The following is a 19,258-nucleotide window of genomic DNA, read 5'->3' on the forward strand; positions in this document are numbered from 1 at the left end:
AACGAGAGGTTTGGGTCAAGAATTTCCCCAAGGTACTTCATCTCAGTTCAGGTTGATGGTTCTACCAGCAATTTTAAAATGCTGCGACCTGCTTATTTGAAGGGTTTCTCTTCTCAGTTTTCTCATGGGATATATGGAGTTTATGGCCCATTCTTGTAGCTTTGTTAGGGATTCATTGGCTATTGTTTCCAGGGAAGCTCTGGAGTTTCCATGACTGTCAGAATCAGGTCGTCTGTGAAGGCTTGGGTGGAAACATGGCCCAGATCTAGGTTCTGGAACTCATCCATGACCACTTTCCATAGGAACGGGCCAAGGACAGAGCCCTGGGGGCAGCCTCTATAGACATTTCTGGAGACTTGTCGATAGGCATTTCTGACTGTAACACTTCTGTTATGCAGATAGTCCTGTATGCAGCTATAAAGATTTGCTGGAATGCTAGCTTCTCTGAGTCTTCGTAGTATACTTGGCCACCAGAGCAAGTCAAAGGCCCCGGCGAAATCCACTGATTTTACTAAGAAGCGTCTGGTGGCTGAATTGTTAACAGAATCCATGAGCTGTCGAAGGGCATCTTCTGCCGAACGGCCTGCGCGAAAGCCGAACTGGTTTGGGGACTAGAGATTTGCACTGTAATAGTGTATTTCCAATCTGGATAAGAGAAGACCTAAATATTCTGCTTATAGTGACATAGTGACATAGTGTTTTTTGACAAGCGGCACCGGTGCTTTCGCACAACTCCGCATTTGAATCTCTTGTGAAGTAAGACAGTACAGTACTGTCAAGGCCAGATATCATATGTTAGTGTATGTTCATGTTTGCTTAGTGCGGGTTATGTTGTTCATCTGGCCGCTTAGCCTAGGGTCTGTGGAACACCACAGACTGCTAGTTACCGTCACTGGCACTGGGAGCCGGACCAGGTATGTGGAAAGAGAACTCTGGCTGGCCGACCCTGGAGTTAGCCTGAGCTTCCCAGGGAGGGCCGAGAAAAAAAAAAAAATAATAAAATAAAATAAAAAAGAATAATAATAAATAATATAAAAAAATAAAAATAATAATAATAAAAAAAATTAATAAAAAAAAATAATAATAATAAAAAAATAAAATAAATAAATAAAATAAAATAAATAAAAATAAAAAAATAAATAAAAAAAAAAATTTTTTTTTTTTTTTTTGAAATAGGAGAAGGGGTGAGAGATTGAGGAGAAGAAAGAAGGTAAGCAGAAGAGAGAGGGTGAGGTAGGGTGGGCTCCCCCCTGGGGGGAGCCCACCCTACCTCAGGAAGAAGAGAAAAGGTTGTGAGGTCAAGTGACCCACAAAGTCAGATTGCCTAATAGCATGATCCTGCATTTGAAAGTCAAATGCCAGCCCCACTCCCAGAGGAGTATTTATATGAGTTCCTGCACAAGTAGGAAAATCAGATATTGTCATACACCTTGAAGAGAAGAGGTGCCAGCAAGTGAGTGGGTCCCACAATGGGCAGGGGGCCCAGGGTCAACAATTTAATCTTCTTCATCCAAGGGTGACTTGTAGGCAATGGGCAGTGTCCCACACTGGGACTTGGATAATCTTCTCTTAGGGGATGAGAGGAGGCACATGGATTCATGAAACTCAAGGATTGCTTGGAGTTCTTGTGGCTATTGTAGAAAAGTCCTTTTTGGGTTCGTGGGTTTGTCAGATAGCTTCCTTTGTGAACGTCGAGAGATTCCTGTTAGGTCATGACAAAGATCAATATTCTGTTTGTGTTTTCTTTGATTCCATTCAGGATATGTTCTGTGAATTGAGTTTTGGGTTCATTATAAGATGGGGGTGCGTTGAACAGTTTGCTGTAGGTGAATTTGACGCATTTCAAATACAGTCTGGGCAAAAGTAGTGAAGGCTTTGTAGTTGGTTTCGTCAATTATGTAGAGGTGTTCCTGCCCACTGGGTATATTTCCAGTTTTGGTAATTAGGAGACTTCTGGGTAAATCATAAAGAGGGCAATTATACATGAGGTGAATCCAGTCTTCATTGTCACCGCATGTGCAGAGAGGAGAATCGGTGAGACCCAGGGCATGCAGCTTGGCCCGAAACGATCCATGACCAGTGAGGAAGAACGAGACGTGAAGGCCTGGTGAGTACCACGGAGGAGGTTTTGGTGCAGTTATCATAACTTGTGGAAGAAATCTTTTAGTTGTTTCACCTTTGGTTGTTTGCTCCCAAGATCTTTGCCAATGCTGGAAGAGCTTAGTGTAAATCTGTTTCATTTCGTTTTTTGGATCATTAGCTAGATCGAGTGTTATATCCAGAATGGTGGTGGCAATTCCTCTCTTTATGCGGTATGCAAGGCCGCGACGAATAACCTCCAGGTCCAGAGGAAGAGTGCCTGCTAAGACCTGCAGGGCAGGATTACTGACTGTGCGGCATGCTCTAGTCACAGTGAGTAGGATATTGCGTTGAATTGTATGTAGCTTTGCTTTATTACGTGCAATGATGGCACGAGGGAACCATATGGCTGCACCATAGCACACAGCTGGTAAGAAGATGGTTTTATATTCTGCTTAAAACGGGAAGGAGTGCTGTGGGTCTGTATGACCTTGGCTGCTCTGTTCCATCAATCACCTACCCACTAGCTAAAGGCAAACTTCCGCACATCTATTCTACAACTGTCTTTCCTCAATTTGCATCTATGCAAGTATGCCGAGGTAATCCAGGATGGAGAGTACTAGCTGTTTCTAAAATTGGATGACGATACTATACTACAATATTTGAAAGTTCAGGTAAACTTTTTTGACGATTCCTAGAGACTGCTTTTGGGCACGGCTTTGCGTTTGACATAACTGAAAGTTGAGATCATGAAAGCACCGGGATCTTTGTGTTTTTGTACACAGCTCTCGCGGATAGCACAATGAATGTATTTTTTATAGTGAATGTAACCACCATCTTGCCTACACCAGATTGAAAATGCCAGCGTTCGAAAATCATCAATGACGAGAGGAATTTTTATGGAGTTTTTTTTTTTTTTTATCATAATGTATGTAGCAAAATTAGTATTTCTCAGTCCAGAGTTCATGGTTTTATCTCCTGAGAAACTCGTGATGTCGTCCAAGAAACAGAAAAATCAACCATAACACATAAATTTACAGACACAATATAATGATGCCTCATAACCACAGTTGATTTAGCGCTAAATACGCATACCCTTCGCTAATATGAGTCTTACTTCTTGCATAGAAATAAGGATGATATTACCTATTGAGTACGTGGGGTCAATGGGTTTGCAATTAGAGCAGCAAAAGAAGAAAACACAAGAAACACTTTTAGTAGGATTGACTGGAATGAGATTAAGGCTCGCCCAATTCATAATGGAAGTTAGAACATGCTGTAGACAAGTGAAGTCTGCAACAGAGGATACTTTGTACATTTTGATATCGTCAGCGAATGAAATTGAACGTTAACATCAGATAACGTAGGAAAAACAGAGAACAGTAATAGCAATGATACTTGAGGGACACCAAAGGAGATAAGGGGATGAGCAGCCATAAACAATTATACCTGCGAACTTAACCAGTAAAAAATATCATGCGGAAGAATCTGAGCCTAAATTCTGCTAAATACATGATATTGATCTGGATAAAGTACATCAGTTTGCAGTCCACGTCCGATCTAGTGAAGGTAAGAATATCAAGAAATTAGTTAAGATGAAACTTTAGGCCTAAAACCATACTAACTTGTGTTTTTAAAAATTGAATTCACACGGAACGAGCTCAGGTGATTGCAGATGAAGATTTAAAAAATTTTAGTAAGTATATTAGTAATAGTGATTGGTCTGAAATTGGACGGATTTGATTTTATTGCGTCTATAAATATTGGAACAATATAGACTTGCTTAAGAGAAAATAGGTATTATCACTGGTTAAAACAGAACTTGAAGACAGTTTTAAAATTCTATCCAGTGGAACCAAGTGATGATGAAGTTGCCAACAGCAAATTCCTCTATCGTTATTTCCCTGAATGATGATGAAGTATTAAGCTTTTCATACTAACTTAGGGACACTGTTCAGTGGTTTGACCTAAAGGAATGTCATATGAATTGATGAGATCTGTAGCACTGAAAAGAAATGAGCAGGATGCATATAAATTATCAGTTGATACAGAAGCCTACGGTAGATATAAACTAGTCTATAATCAAATCACGAAGGTCTTGAGAAATTGAGAAGAATACAAAAAAAAAAATTAAGTTCCTTCAAGGGACCTAATTTTCTGTATAATATTTGGCTATTTCAAGTCTAACACTAATTATTGAAAATATACCATTGGGCTAATATTGGGCAAATCATAATCCCTTAAACACCCCACAATAAATTCTGAAATCTATTCCCTATACAAAAGGGATTACTTATATTTGTAATATTTTGTCATCCCACTACAGTTACGAGTCGAAATTCTAAAAAATGCGTTCTATAATGACAAATCTGTTAACATTGCCATTTTTCCTAAAAATGTATTATATCGTTGTTTTATCTGTATGTTAAGAAGCCATTAATGGGAAACATAACTTGTTTCCTTATTACTGCCTTTCCACTGCCCCAGAGGAGGACTTTTTTTATTCACTACGCTCCTGAAGAGAACTGATGCTTGAAGAAATACCAAAATAAACTTTTGTCTAATGACTGATTATTTCTACAATCTTGCATACAATACTACTTTTATTTCAGTTCTCGCCTCCTTATAATTAGTTTTAGTTTACTTTTTATTATGATTGAAAAGCCATCCTTGACTTCGGAGGAGTTTCCTCTTTTTATAGCAACTCCTGCAGATGTAATTGAAATTTCTCAAACTGATCCTAAGCTTGTATCTTTACCAATCGTCTGCTTACAAAGAATCCGTTCAACAATACACCAATATACTTGCTCTTCCTGTTAAGAACTTACAAGTGAGACAACTGGTTGGAATATACTGTTTCATCCACACCATATTTTTAAGATTTTACTCTGAAATCATCTGCTTCTACGCTACCCCATTTCTTAGACACTCGTGATGAAGCTTAGCTTATTTACAAGCAGATTATCAGTTATCTCAGTAACAAACAAAACAAAGTTACTAGGGCTATTATAAGATTCGTGACGGAATGTTGGTGCGAGTTCGAAATTGTTGTTAACACCTTAAAAATCCATACTAAAATTTATAATTTTACAGAATAACTACAGAAAACTGTGGGTATCTTACTCAACTCAACTACAACTAAAGTTCTTCCTGTTGGACATAGCATTTCCTATACTGATAAAGCTTGAACAACTACCAACTACCAACAGCAGCCACTGACTCTCCTACTGTTGCTTCAGGACTCCCTGCGTTTAGAGTGCTTAATCAGTTCCCAACTGTGTTGTGAGGAAGTTGATTAGGCCCAGTTTCAGGCACTCAACCTAATGTCCTTCTTCTGAATGCAGCTGAGAACAGTTCACTAAAATTAGTCTTGAGATAAAAGACGAAGTTGTTAAAGCTTTGAAATCTACCCTTAAAGATACGTATGCAATCACTAAAGCTGTGGAAGCAGCTTCCAAAAATGATAGCTAAAATTATTTCTACTTCTTTATTAACGGACAAATGAATAAATACAGTCTTCAAGAAAAATTAAATTCACTTTACTGATATACACTGAGTGTATATCAGTAAAGTGAATTTAAGTATTAGAAACATAGAGAAATAAATTGGGTATACTAAACATTAAATGAGTGTACAGAATATTAGTCACGAAATACATAACATAAGAATATACTGTACATTCAATAGCATAATTATATACATTGAATTGAGTAAATACATTGATCGAGACTCAGATTATAATATTTGTGGCCTTGGTCACCCAGTACATAGTATTCTTTTTCTATAATGTTGATCCTGACTAAACTTGTTGAAATCAACATCTAGATCTTGGACGCGTGATAACATCTGCTGAGGAAGGAACCGGTCCGACAGGTGAAGGCGTGTTTGAAGAGGGAATAGCTGTGGATTTGCTTGCAGATGCACCACTTGGATCCTCCATGCACAGTTATCCCAGGAGGGACAGATGAGACCAGTCATGAGTTTGACTGTAATGACGATTCTTCTTTCATGAATGAGCAACGTGTCTTGGGATGTCGAGTGTGTTGGCCATAGGGGTGGGTTGGAGCTGGGGAGGTAGGCTGAGTTTGTGGGAAACCCATTTGAGGAGCTAATACTCGAAGGACACTGGTTTGGTGGTAGAAGGAGATGCGGATGCCCAGATCTCTGCAGCATAGAGAAGTGTGGAATAAACAATTGAAATTTATCTGACAATGGTGGGTTTGTCTGTTACATGTTGAAGATGCTGTTTGCATAACCATCTTAGTCTAGAAAATATACAGTATAATCCAGTGAATGTATTTAATAACACAATAAATATTAAATACATTCACTGGATTATACTGTATATTTTTCTAAACCATGGACCCCAGTACACCAGGCCCTTTCGTGATAATCATCTTAGTCTAGCGGATTTTGTAAGAAGCATGTCTACATGTTGGCTGAATAGAAGCTTTGGGTCGAATCTGATCCCTAGGTCAGTGTAATTTTGAACAAGCGGGATAGAAGCTCCATTGATGACTAGATAGATTCTTGTTGGGTTTTGTTTTAGCGAGAAAACCATGGTTTCTGATTTCTCTGGATTGATGCATAGACCAAATTCCTTGAGATAGGTGGATATTGCTGAGAGAGTAGACGTTAGCTCTTCCAAGATTTGGTAAGGGTTTGCCTTAATCGCCGTGAGTATCTTTAAGTCGTCGGCATATATTAGGGTATTCAGCTCTCGGATTACCAGTGGAGCAATAAGGGCAGTGAAGATTGGCTTCTAGAAGATTGGAAAGTGCATAGTGAATTTCCGTGGGGTTATTTGGTAGGATCTGCTTGGTGAGGATCGGCAGCAGTATTTTTTCTAGCAGCTTCAACAGGCAGGATGAGTTTGAGATCGGCCTGTAGTGTTTTATCTGCGATGTAGTTAGAATTTTTGGCCTCTAATAATAATAAAATAATAAAATTTGGCTTTTAAGCTTTTTTTTTTTGTTTTTTCAAGCCTTGGCTTGACTAGATATTCCTTCGATTGGTATGGGAAAGCAGCGGTTTGAGAGCACTGAGTTAAAAATATGTAATAGGGCTTGTAGGTTGTAAAGACTTAGAATCTTAAGCATAAATTGCGGGATCCCATCAGGTCCAGTAGTAGTAGTTTCTGGCAGTGAGTTTATGGCAGTGATCAACTCTTGTCTTGATATTAATATGGTGATCAGACGCATGGCCGGCGAGGGTAGGCGAGGTAAGGCGTTGGTAGGCGAGGTAAGCGTCGCTTACGAGCGGCAGTTCAAGAGGGCACCGAAATTTTTTCGATATTGTTTCTGATTGGTTAACTCTTATCAGTATTCAACATTTATCCAACGAACTACAAGAAGCGGTATCACAAACCAGGAACAAAAAGTGCCCTGGCCCCGACCTCATCGAGCCGGAAATGGTCAAGAAAGCAGTGGAGGTTATGCCGGACCTCCTGCTCCGACTGTACAACACCTGTATCAAAGAGGGCAAATTCCCAACCAGCTGGAGGAGGGCCAATCTAAAACTGATCCTCAAAAATCGAAACAGACACCAGGAAAATCCCAATTCATATAGACCCATAGCCCTATTGTCGACACTTAGCAAGCTTTACGAAAGATTATTACATAAAGGATCCACAACCACTATAATGAGGCAAACCTGAATTCACCCAAGCAATACGGCTTCAAATCGGGATCTTCAACCATAGATGCCATCCAAGGCCTAATCACCAAAGCGATGCAGTGTACCAAGAAATATTTCCTGGTCATAGCCGTCGACTTTGCCGGGGCGTTCGACACCCTCTGGTGGCCGAGCGTCCTTTGCAGGCTCAGGGCAGCGAGAACACCAAGCAATTCATACAGGAGCATCAAAACTTATCTCTCGGACAGAAACGTCCAAGTAATAACGCCCTACAAGAAGTTGACCTGGCCGGTCCGCAGGGGCTGCCATCAGGGATCTGTCCTGGGGCCTCCTGTGGAACACAGTGTTTGACGAGTTCCTCACCATGGACCTGGGGGAGGTGGAGGCCCAAGACTTCGCAGACGACCTCGTCCTGACGGTCGCGGCGGATTCCAGACAGAACCTTGAAACACTTGCAAACCAAGCCCTTGAAACCTTGCAGGACTGGGCAAAACTACACACCTTAACAATCTCGCCAACGAAGACGGACTCAGTACTACTGAGAGAGAGGTTAAACCTTAGAAGACCACCACAAATCAAGCTGGCAGGACAAACAATCAAACTGTCAACGCAAATTAAATATCTGGGACTGATCATCGATCAGAACTTATCATTTAAACCACACCTAAGCTATCTAAAAGAGAAACTGCGGAAATACACAGCGCTCGTTACCAGAGTTACACGCAGGGACTGGGGGCTAAACAGGAGAACCCTGTCCCTGTATTATAAAGCCATCTTCATCCCGATAATAACATATGCATCGTCCATATGGTACAAGAAAGCAGGAACAGCAGTGAATAAAAGGATACTGGACACAATCCAACGCAATATATTATTAACAATAACAAGAGCATGTAACACGGTTAGTACGAGTGCCCTACAGGTCCTTGCGGGGACCCTACCCTTGGATTTAGAGGTAACCGGCTGCGGACTTATGTATCTACTAGCCAAAGGAACCCCAAACCACCTACAACGGTTTTACCATTGACATCACCAATAACAGGAAAAACGAGAAACAAAAAATAGTGGACCACCTCGTACAAATTTGGCAGAGAAGATGGACAGAAATGGAAAAAGGAGCGATAACAAAAAAATTTATTCCCCAAGTAACCAAGCTGTATCCCAAGGCTCCTGCATGGCTGTACCCAGGCCTAAACACTACTTTTCTACTCACCGGCCATGGGCCTTTCAAGGCCAAATTAAATGCCTTGGGCATAATCGAAGAATCACACTGTCTCTGTGGCGAACTAGAAACATGGCATCACGTTATGCATCAGTGTGAAATATACGAAGACATCAGATGTCAAATGATCACGAGAATTAAATACATCCCTAACACCCAGGAACACCATCTCCTGGATCCACCAGAAGAATTTGCGGCCTTTAGTCGCTTTGCCGAAGACGTTTTCTCCAGAAGAAAACTACAAATAGCCATCCACCAAGGCCAACAGGAGTAATGAAACCAAATATGGACACCAAGGAATACGAGAAACTAAGGACGGGGATATCAACCAATGATTGATGACCATTGGAATATGCCACCCAAAAGTTGAGAACGAAACGCCGTCCGTTTAAGATTACAGAACCCACCTGATAGGGAAGTATCTACTAGCCAAAGGAATGTAATAAAAAGAGTAATAAAAAAAAAAAAAGCTATCACACAATCAAAGGATGCTGAACCAAAGAAAGAGGAACACAAGGATGGGGCTTGCCCCATGAGTGACAATGAAGAGAAACAGACGTGAGACAAAGGACATATTGGAGACCTGAAGAGGGCACTCTAGCCCCCTTCACCTATAATTCCTAACTCCCCGGGAGGAGGGGACGGCCACACGGTCCCCCCTTCTCGCCATCCCCTGTTTCCTCTATGGTGGGGCATGCCCCACTAAAACTCGGGCCGCCTTCTCTATTGGCTCTATACTTCTGCCTTTCCCCCCAGTCTTCTGCCTCGCCCCCTCTATCTGCACGCTAGCGAAAGTCCCACACATTAAAATTAATACATAAAACCGCCATACGCCCAGCATTCGGCCTAAAAAATTAAAGCGATAATATCCCCACGTCAACGCAAATAATAAAAATCACTTTATTTTATCTTCTTGATGACCATTGGAATATGCCCCCAAAGGTTTTTTTTTTTTTTTTTTCTTGGTCCTAGTCGCCGAAATCTCAGGAAACTAAGCAACAGGACCTGCCAGAGTAAGCTAATTCTACTGAGTTCCTGGCCTGCCTCCACGGGGCGTAAGTGGGGCAACGTTGGATCCCAACAGGGGTCCAGCGGCTAAATGGCCAGAAGAACAACGGTATACGACATTACACGATCCAAGATCCATACACTTTTAAATCTCTGGCATTTACAGTGTACTGTAACACACCACAACGTAAACTACGCAGAGATGGGGGAAACCCCTGGTGCCGCTTGACCCTAAAAACACTTTTACTTACTTATTCAACATTTAGGGCTGCAAATTTTATTTTGCTTACTGGCGGGACATAGGAATGCAGCGCTACTGGTCAGACGATCAAAGTTGGTGTCAGCTGTTGGTAGTCGGAGCTGATCACGTTGGTTCACAATGGTGGTAAATCTGATGATGTAATCGAGGGGACAAGTTGTGGGAGGAAACCTGAAGGAGTATCCTTATATGGCACTCTCCCGGTGCGTATGGTCGTGTCAAGGTACGATTTGATCGCTTTGGATTTCTGGTGGTTAAACTCTGCTCAAGCTTTCGAGTAGGCAATTCTGTCCGTATCACTCTGAGACTACTTCCACAATTTGTGCAGGTGTTGCTTGAGGTCGAAGCGCTTCTTTAGGTTTTGGGAACACCATGCTTTACAGTGTAAAGAGATGGTGACCTTTCTTGTGGCCGTATAGCTTGTCAGAGAGACAATCCATTTGGTAAGCAGGTGATAGCTAGCTCGACATCGCATGACTCGAGGATCGGCCAAGGGATAAGCGAGGCTGCGTCAATGTATCTCGGTATGTTCAGGAATGTTGGGCTGATGTGGGACATTGTTCTGGTCGGCCAATTAAGAGGATGGCGATCGGTCGGCAGTTCAAATAGCATCAGGAGTGGATCATGGTCAGAGTTCAGTATGGTCTCTGGGGTTTGATCGATGGTGCAGGGTGTAGAAGCCAGGATTAGCTCAAGGTGGTTGGACCCCCCACTAGTTGGGGGGGAGGTCCAACCAACTAGTGGTGTTTCAGAGTTTGCTGAGAAGGCAGAGGTCTGCGGTAGAAAGGTGAGAAAGGAGCTGCTGCTTTAGGTGGTTAAGTTGAGGAGGCAGATTGAAGTCGCCACATATACTAGTGTGAAAAACTTAAGGACCAGTCGGGTTTTCACCTGTAGCTTCTCATAGGAGTGGCCTGGATATGGGAAAAGCATACCAAAGGAACCTCGTGAGGTACAAAAATGATAAAGGAAACAATACCGACACAACAATGGAAACAAAACGGTACAGAGAGATTTTATTCAAAAATGGCAATATAGCACTGGTGCCATGATACAGATGCATCACTGCCAAAGATAGAACAAATAGAAGAGGTGGTCCTCAGTAGGAGATATGGCCACCCCTAATGTCGATGCAGGCTTTGCACCGCCTGTCCATACTTAGAACAATGTTGTTGATAAGTTCTTGTGGTAACATCATCCATTCCTCTGTCAACGCCATCTTCAGCTGGTGAATATTTTCTGGTGGGTCTGGGCGTACCGCTAGGTGCCTCCCCAGAGCGTCCCATATGTGTTCGATGGGATTTAGATCGTAGAACGGGCAGGCCAATCCATACGAACAATATCCCCACTTTCCAAAAGTATATCAACAGCTGCAGTGCGATGGAGTGTGCCGTTATCATCCATAAACACGAACTCGAGGTCTGGCGTTATCTTATTATTACGAGGTGCCACTGGGAAGAATTACCTCAGTACAGTAGCGTCACCGGTTACAGTACCACCTTCCAGTATCAAGCTGGAAGGTGGTACTGTAACCGGCGATGTGTTCTCATCAAGATGAGAACACCTCGACCGCCATATCGATCCCTTTCAGTGATGTTTGCGGGGTAATACCGTGTGCCAACCTCTCGCCAGATTAGCTGACGTCCAGAATCGCTGCTGAGACTGAATCTACTCTCATCAGTAAAGAGTACCTTAAGTAAAGAGTTTGTGGTTGTAACCTTTAGAAATAGTGCTGGTCCTTAAGTTTTGCACACCAATGTACGATAGTAGGTTGGAGCTGGTCCAGGATCCAATTAGCTACTTCAAGGATAAGTAGCTAATTGAAAGTGATAGGAGAATTCTGAAATGGTGATAGGGGAACATAAACTACAACTACTTGGAGTACGGCAGATTGGTTCTCGAGATCGACAGAGATGGCTTCAAAACCTTGCGATACACTTGAGATTGGTGTAAAGAGGGTTCGTTTATAAAATATTGCAGTTCCCTCTCCTGTTATCTCTTGATGTAAAGGAGGAACCATATCCTGGTGGGACAGTAATTGCAATACATTCCTTGCCGCATTCCAACCACGTTTCCGTGATGCAGGGAAGATCCAAGTATCCAGCTAGAAGTATCTGCTCTAAGGTGCCAATTTTATTCCTAATGCTGCGCGCGTTTTGGTAGAGTAACTGAAGAATAGTAGTAGTTGGAATTTTTACCAAGGTTGTTGGCCTGTTATATTTGTTTTTCGAAGGCTCATAGTAAGAGCACTTTGTGATTCTGGTTAGGATAATCATGTCCTTTTGGTATGGAGGTGGCAAAGTTTGGTGGTTACTAGGAGGTACAGGATATGTGAGACAACATACAGGATTATCATATTCCTGGCCTGACATTTTGATATTAGAATCGTTTCGGGGTCAACTAGTTGGCATCCAGCTGTTCGTTGCTGTGAGTGTGTGAACTTTGTCTCTGCGAGCGCCCTCATAAAATGTTCGGATTATCGCTCCAATTGGCCGTATAGATGGGGAGGAGATTTAATTCAAATATTTTGGGTTGCAAACTAATTTAAAAGATGTGTAGTTATAACTTTTGACTGGCAGTTGCTTTACAGAAACCCATAGTCGGAATTCTTCAATGGCTGCGATTTGGGTGGGGGTTGTATGGGGATCAAGTTTTGAGATGAAGATGCTTATTCTTGCATTAGTAGGCTGTCTTATTGCATGCAGCTTTGATCTAACAGATTTACCCAGGGCAACTGGGCGCTTCTATATTGGTGGGGTCCACTGAGTGGATTTCGGGAGAACAATGGAGGAGCTTTCATGAGCGCCTTGTGAGATCCAGCTGCGATTTTTGCCCAGGTTGAAGAATTATTAGAATGGGTATGCTTACCCCTTAACTGGTTGGTGTGGAAAGTGGTAACAGAAAAACTGTGTGCCTCATTACCGGGGGAGCATATGCTGACGTCAACAGGTTTCGAGTGAGCACTTGCAAATATGGGGTAGTCTGGGTTGAGCAGACTTTTTGTGTAATGTCGTTACGCAGTAGATAGTCCGGAGAATAATGGATGATGTCGTGCTGTTGAGTCGTCATGTGATCAGGGTCTTTACTTAGCTTGGTTAGCTGTTTGCTGGGGACTTATAGAGTCCATGGGTTCTGGCTAGTTGCTTTTGAGGACTGATCCGGTTTGGCTAGTTTGCAATGTGCTTTTTTTGAGATTCCATATTGTCACGATCTTCTGTTTGTGTGAAGGCATCTTGGGACCGTAAACCGTTTACCCTAACGTTCGCAATGCCGCCTGACTCACCAAACACTTCACGACGTTGTAAATTTAGTGTCGGTTAAATTGTGAGATAGGTGAGCTGGTTTGATGCTTGGTCGAATGGTTAGGGCTTGAAGCATGGGGATTGGGTGTAGCAATCCGCTAGATCTTTTTTCATTTTGATCACGTCTAGGAGCTATTGTTGTGATTTAGACCTTGTAACTGGTGGTGCAGTATTAAGGCTTGATTAGTGAGCATGAGCTTTAGTTTGTTCTGCAAGGATGACAGCTGTTTTTGAAAATTCATAGTGTTGTCTCTCATCTCATTTTTGATTGTTATCTGCTCCGCATAAACTGAGTTGATTTTTTAAAGATAGCTTCGTATTCATCATTATCGATTCGATGTACTAATTGTGAATAAGCGCCTTTTCCGAGTTTATCGGTGGCGCAGTCGGACATGCAAATTTCAGCCAGGCGTTCGCTCCTATGCAACTCCCTGGGTTCTTAGAACTCACGTTAATGTTGTCAGGTTCATGTTTGAAGCAGGAAACGCAATTCCGTGTATTCGTAACATCTTCTTGAACGTTTTAGGCGAAATTCCGGCACATTTTAAGCAAGAACTCAATTAATTCGAGTAATGCAGGTGACACATCTGCGTTTGTTCTTAATCGCTCTGAGGCAGTGGCAGGCCGCCGTAGCCTAGTGGTCAGGAGCGCGGGTGTATAAATACACGTGCCTTGAGTGACTGGGGTTCAAGCCCGTCACTACTGAATACAGTGCTGTTTCTTGTAATCTGTCTAGCTTGTGAATTCCTCTGACCGTTTGGTCGTCCCGGAGTATAAACAGAAATTTTACTTATTTTTCATTTTGGCAGAAAGTGGGAGTAGCCAGTTCAAACAGTTGCTATTTCACTCGGTTTTCACTTTAATGAGGGTACTTCTCAGGGGAAACATTCAGATTAAACATAGGTCGTAGGCAGTTCTAACTGGAATGCTTCAGGCCGAGATTAGTTAAGTGCACTGGGGGGGGGGTTGAGAAGGCTACAACAGATTTGTATATGTACACTAGTTTTGGCCGTAGATGCGTGGATCTATTCAATTATTGAAGGGAAGAAGAGCCCCGGGGGATACATGAGTAAATAGGATTAATTGAGCTGCATACCATACCAACTAATCACAGGCTACAGGACAATTTTTTTTTGTCTGGTGCAACATAAGGCTTAAGTGACCCTAATAAATAGTTTTTTTTTTTGCATTATCCCCTAATTTTTCTTTTTTGTTATTTTTTGACTTTCTTCTCTTTTTTTCTTTCTTTTTCGTTTTCTTTTCTTTTCTTCATTTTCCTTATTTATTTATTTATTTTTATTATTTTTCATATACTCGTAGTTTAGACGCGGACTATCTTAACTAATGGATTGTTGTCAACCACTGGCATTGCATTACCCCCATTGGGTGCGGAAATTTGTCAATTTTAGGACTGGCATAGCAGGCAACAAATACATAGGTGGGCTACAGCACATACATAGTTGTAGCCCACCTCCCCGTGATGTTAGAATTAGCATTAATAGTGGCATATGATGCAAGAAAGCAAATTTATGCAGCATCAACCAAAAAAAAACAGGAAAAATTCCACTTCCCATTCACCTCTTCATCCGCTCCAAACGTTTGTCCAGTTCTCCCATGAATTTCTTTAAACTATCGACTTGCACAAAGACAAATTAGCATTAGCATTAGCATTATGGAAGTTTGTTCTAGCAACCAACCACTCGCTAGCAAAAGGCAAATTTCCACACATGTATTCTATAACTGTCTCTCCTCAATTTGAATTTATACCCCCTCAAGTGTGTAATCTGGGCAAGATGAAGAATCCCATCAGCATTGAGCTTGCTCAACCCCTTTAACGCTTTAAACACCTCAATCATATCACTTCGCAGGTGCCTAATCTCCAGACCTTGCCATTTGCAGAATTTAAACCTTCTTGGTAAGAGCACCCCATTTTTTCCCTCACCAATTTCGTTGCCCTTATCTGTACCCGTTCCAGCAGCTCTACATCCTTCCTAAAATTAGGCCTGACCATTGCTTTACACAAAGGGATAACAGCTCCTTATCTCTGCTAGCAAAATTCCTGTATATCATTGAGAAGACCACATGAGCAACTGTGGCCACCTATCTGCATATTTTTTTCATTCTCCACTACCCTGAGTATAAAAAAAAAAAAAACCAAACTATTATATTTAGGCCACCCGAATAATTAAATTCATATGCCGTGCTGTCTTATGTCTGTTAATTGCGTGTGTTCTATTGTCAAATCGACAATTTGCCTGTTTGCTGGACGAAAAACCCATTAAAGTTCCTTGCGTCATCGACGGGATTCGAACCCAGACACTACCCTGAGTATAGTACCGCACCGTTGGTGCGTTACTCTGGGGTTACTGCTACCTATATGCAGTACTTTGCATTTGTAAATTTTAAACTTCAGTTGCCACTTCCCAGCCAATCTGCCGAACTTTTGTAAATCCTGTTCTAGCTGCATACTGTCGTTATTAAAACCCTGGCAAACTTTGTATCATCTGCAAATTTGTACATTAAGCCTGTTATACCTTCATCAATACCATTGATAAATACAGTATAGAAAACAACAGTGGTCCCCACACCGAACCGTGGGAGACTCCATTGACAACATTAGTCCACGACGATCACTGTCCATTCATTACCACTCCTGTCTTCTCCCGCTCAACCATCCTTTTTTTTTTTTTTTTTTTTTTATTTCATAAGGGTGTCTCAGACAGTTTTTAAATTCTCTGCAGTGGCGCCAACTGATGATGTAACCAACAGCGAATTCTCAATAGGAGGCATTCAGGAAAATAATTATAGAAGCTAGTGGTCGGGAACCTTTTTCTATGGTGCGTCACATCTTGCTTTCTAGATATTTTTTTTTTGATGGGCCATAAAACTCGATTGGTAAAGAAAAATTGTATAGTGTGTGTGTAGATTATGTAGAATATAATTAATAAATTCTAAATACGTTTATTTATATAAATATAAAGATGTGACGCGCCATGGAAAAAGATTCCCGACCACTAGCTTCTATAAAAAAAAAAAAAATTCAGAACTGCGTGTGCGGTTAAAATAACAAAATACCAACCATTAAAAATTCTTACACTGCATTACTGATATTTATTATTAACTATTATTTTTACTATTATTAAATACACGTATTTATACAAATAAACGTATTTAGAATTGAATTTAAAAATAAAAGCATATTTTTTTTATTTACCAATTACATTCTACATAATCTACATACACTATACAATTTTCTTTACCAATCTGTCTGAGTCACTCTTACGAAAGCAAAAGCCGTCCTCTTACACTTGACAATGGTTATGCCTTTAAATAAATCCCACATCAGAACATTGTGGTGACTGAGTACCAGTAGGTACTGCAGATTCTTAATACATTAAGAATCGCTGCTGATAATCAGATCAAGAATATTTCTTCGTCTTGTTGCCTCTCTAACTGTCTGCACGGTAGCACAGTGGTATCTACCCCATCCTCCCACACCAGATGGAAAAGGCCCGGGTTCGAATCCCGTCGATAATACGAGGAATCTTAATGGGCTTTTTTCACTCCGTGGATGAGTTGGTCTCAGGCGTAGATAACAAAATTTTTTACCCAGAAACTGGTTTTTTCGTCCAGCAAAACAGGCAAATCGACCAGAGAACACAGGTCGATTTGCATGTTTTGCAGAATACTGCAGACAGAATTTACAGACACAAATACGGATTTGTGTAATCAATTACGTATATTTTTTTTTTCCTCTCTAACATGCGCTGTAGAAAATAGTCAACCAATATATCCACAAAATTCTTGTTAGAGTGTAAAGTGATCATCCCACTAGTTCCAATCAATATCTAGAAAGTTGAAATTTACAGACAGTACAAAGGGTACTAGGAAAGTTTTGCAATACAGCTTTGTTTATTTAATTTTTTCAAAGTAATTTCCTCTACATTCAATACACCTCTCCATCCTCCAAAACCAATCTTTAAACCAGTTCTGCCAAGTTTCACTGGAAAACCGCCTCCCTTTTAGCTTCATTTTCACATGCGGGAATAGTGCAAAGTCGCAGGGAGCAAGGTCTGGCCTGTAGGGAGGGTGCTCGAGAAGTTTCAGTCCTGTCGTGGTCAAATATTCGGTGCAGGCTTTGGCGCGGCGAGCTGCAGCATTATCGTGATGGAGGTACCAGGTGTCCATTCTTGACTTTGGCCGCAGGTTTTTCATAGATCCAATGACTTTAGGCAGGCATTGTTCAGTATACCACTTAGCTGTGACTGTCTTCTGGATGTCCAAAACGACACGTTCCACAATTCCACTCGATTTGAAAAATACAGCTATCATTTTCTTCTTTACAGATCGGGATTTTCTGACAATTACGGGTGTGTCGTCATCATCAAAGACCCAAACTTTGTTTTGAGCCTTGGTCGGCAGATCGTAATAGTACAGCCAAGTCTCGTCACCTGTCACGATGTTGTTCACATACCGAGATTGTTCCTTATCAAACTTTTTTAACATCTCCCGGCACCAAGTCACACGTCGTGTCATCTGCTCTTCAGTCAGTTGATGCGGCACCCAGAGAGAACAAAGTTTCTTCACGTGCAAATGATCTTGCAGAATCGAACGAATTGCTGGTGCATTTAGGCCCAAAGTATCCTCTATCTGTTGGTAGGTCACTCGCCCGTTTTCGTCAAGCATTTTCCTCACAGCAGTAACGTTTTCCTCCGTAACTGACGTTCGTGGCCTTCCCGGCCTCTCAGAATCCTCCAGAGTGAAATTTCCCCTTTGGAATTCTCTATACCACCTGAATATCGTTGTACGATGTGGACAATCATCATCTAGTGCAAGAGTCATTTCTTCTAAGCACTGGTCTATGGTTAAACCACGCACGAAATTATACCGCAAAACTGTCCTTATCTCATTTCGTGACCACGATGTCATCGCAAGCACTTTACACTCTCACTACTAATGAATAACTGAGCCCATCGATTTGGCGCGGCGGCTACTATGCATGTATGAACATGTCTCAACATGCAGCAACAAGCAACTTCCTGTGATTCATTGTTGCGTCATATTGCAAAACTTTCCTAGTACCCTTTGTATACGCGGAGAAATATGGTCTTAGTCGCTGATGCTCTTAAAAACCCTACAATTTGTTGTAGGGTTTTTAGGAGCAGTTAGGGTGGTTGTTGTCAACAACAACCACTCTGACTGAACATTCCACTGACCCTGTATGAACTGGATCCACCGCCTAAGATTTAATATGCTTCTTAACTAAGAACGTAACCCCTCCTGTCTTATCTTCCTTTCTATACACATTTTACACCCCATATTCAAAATCTTCATCCCTTATGTCTGAATGACACCATGCCTCCGATATCTCTACAATGTCTGCATTTGGTGACTTTATAAGTACTTCAAATTCATCAAATTTATTTACAAAGATCCTAGCATTATTATACATTTTTCGTCCAGCAAACGGAAAATCGACTACAGAACTCACGCAATTTATAGGCACAATATCCAGGGTGGTCATAAAGTCCTGCACCGGATTTAAATTTTAATAACTAAAGTTATACAAATGATAGAGCCATTTGGTAAATATTATATGAAAGTTCAAGTCTTAAAAAAAGTTTTTTATATAACAATTTCATCCATGTAAATCTGATTTTTCTTTTGTTGTATTTATATTTTATCAATTTATCTTTTATTTGCAAATATTGAATGACTCCAAATGGCGACAATAGAAGAAAAAGTTAACTGCGTGCT

The sequence above is a fragment of the Mastigoproctus giganteus genome, chromosome 6, assembly GCF_048544385.1.
Source record: "Mastigoproctus giganteus isolate SK-2022 chromosome 6, ASM4854438v1, whole genome shotgun sequence".
In the NCBI taxonomy this organism is placed as follows: domain Eukaryota; kingdom Metazoa; phylum Arthropoda; class Arachnida; order Uropygi; family Thelyphonidae; genus Mastigoproctus; species Mastigoproctus giganteus.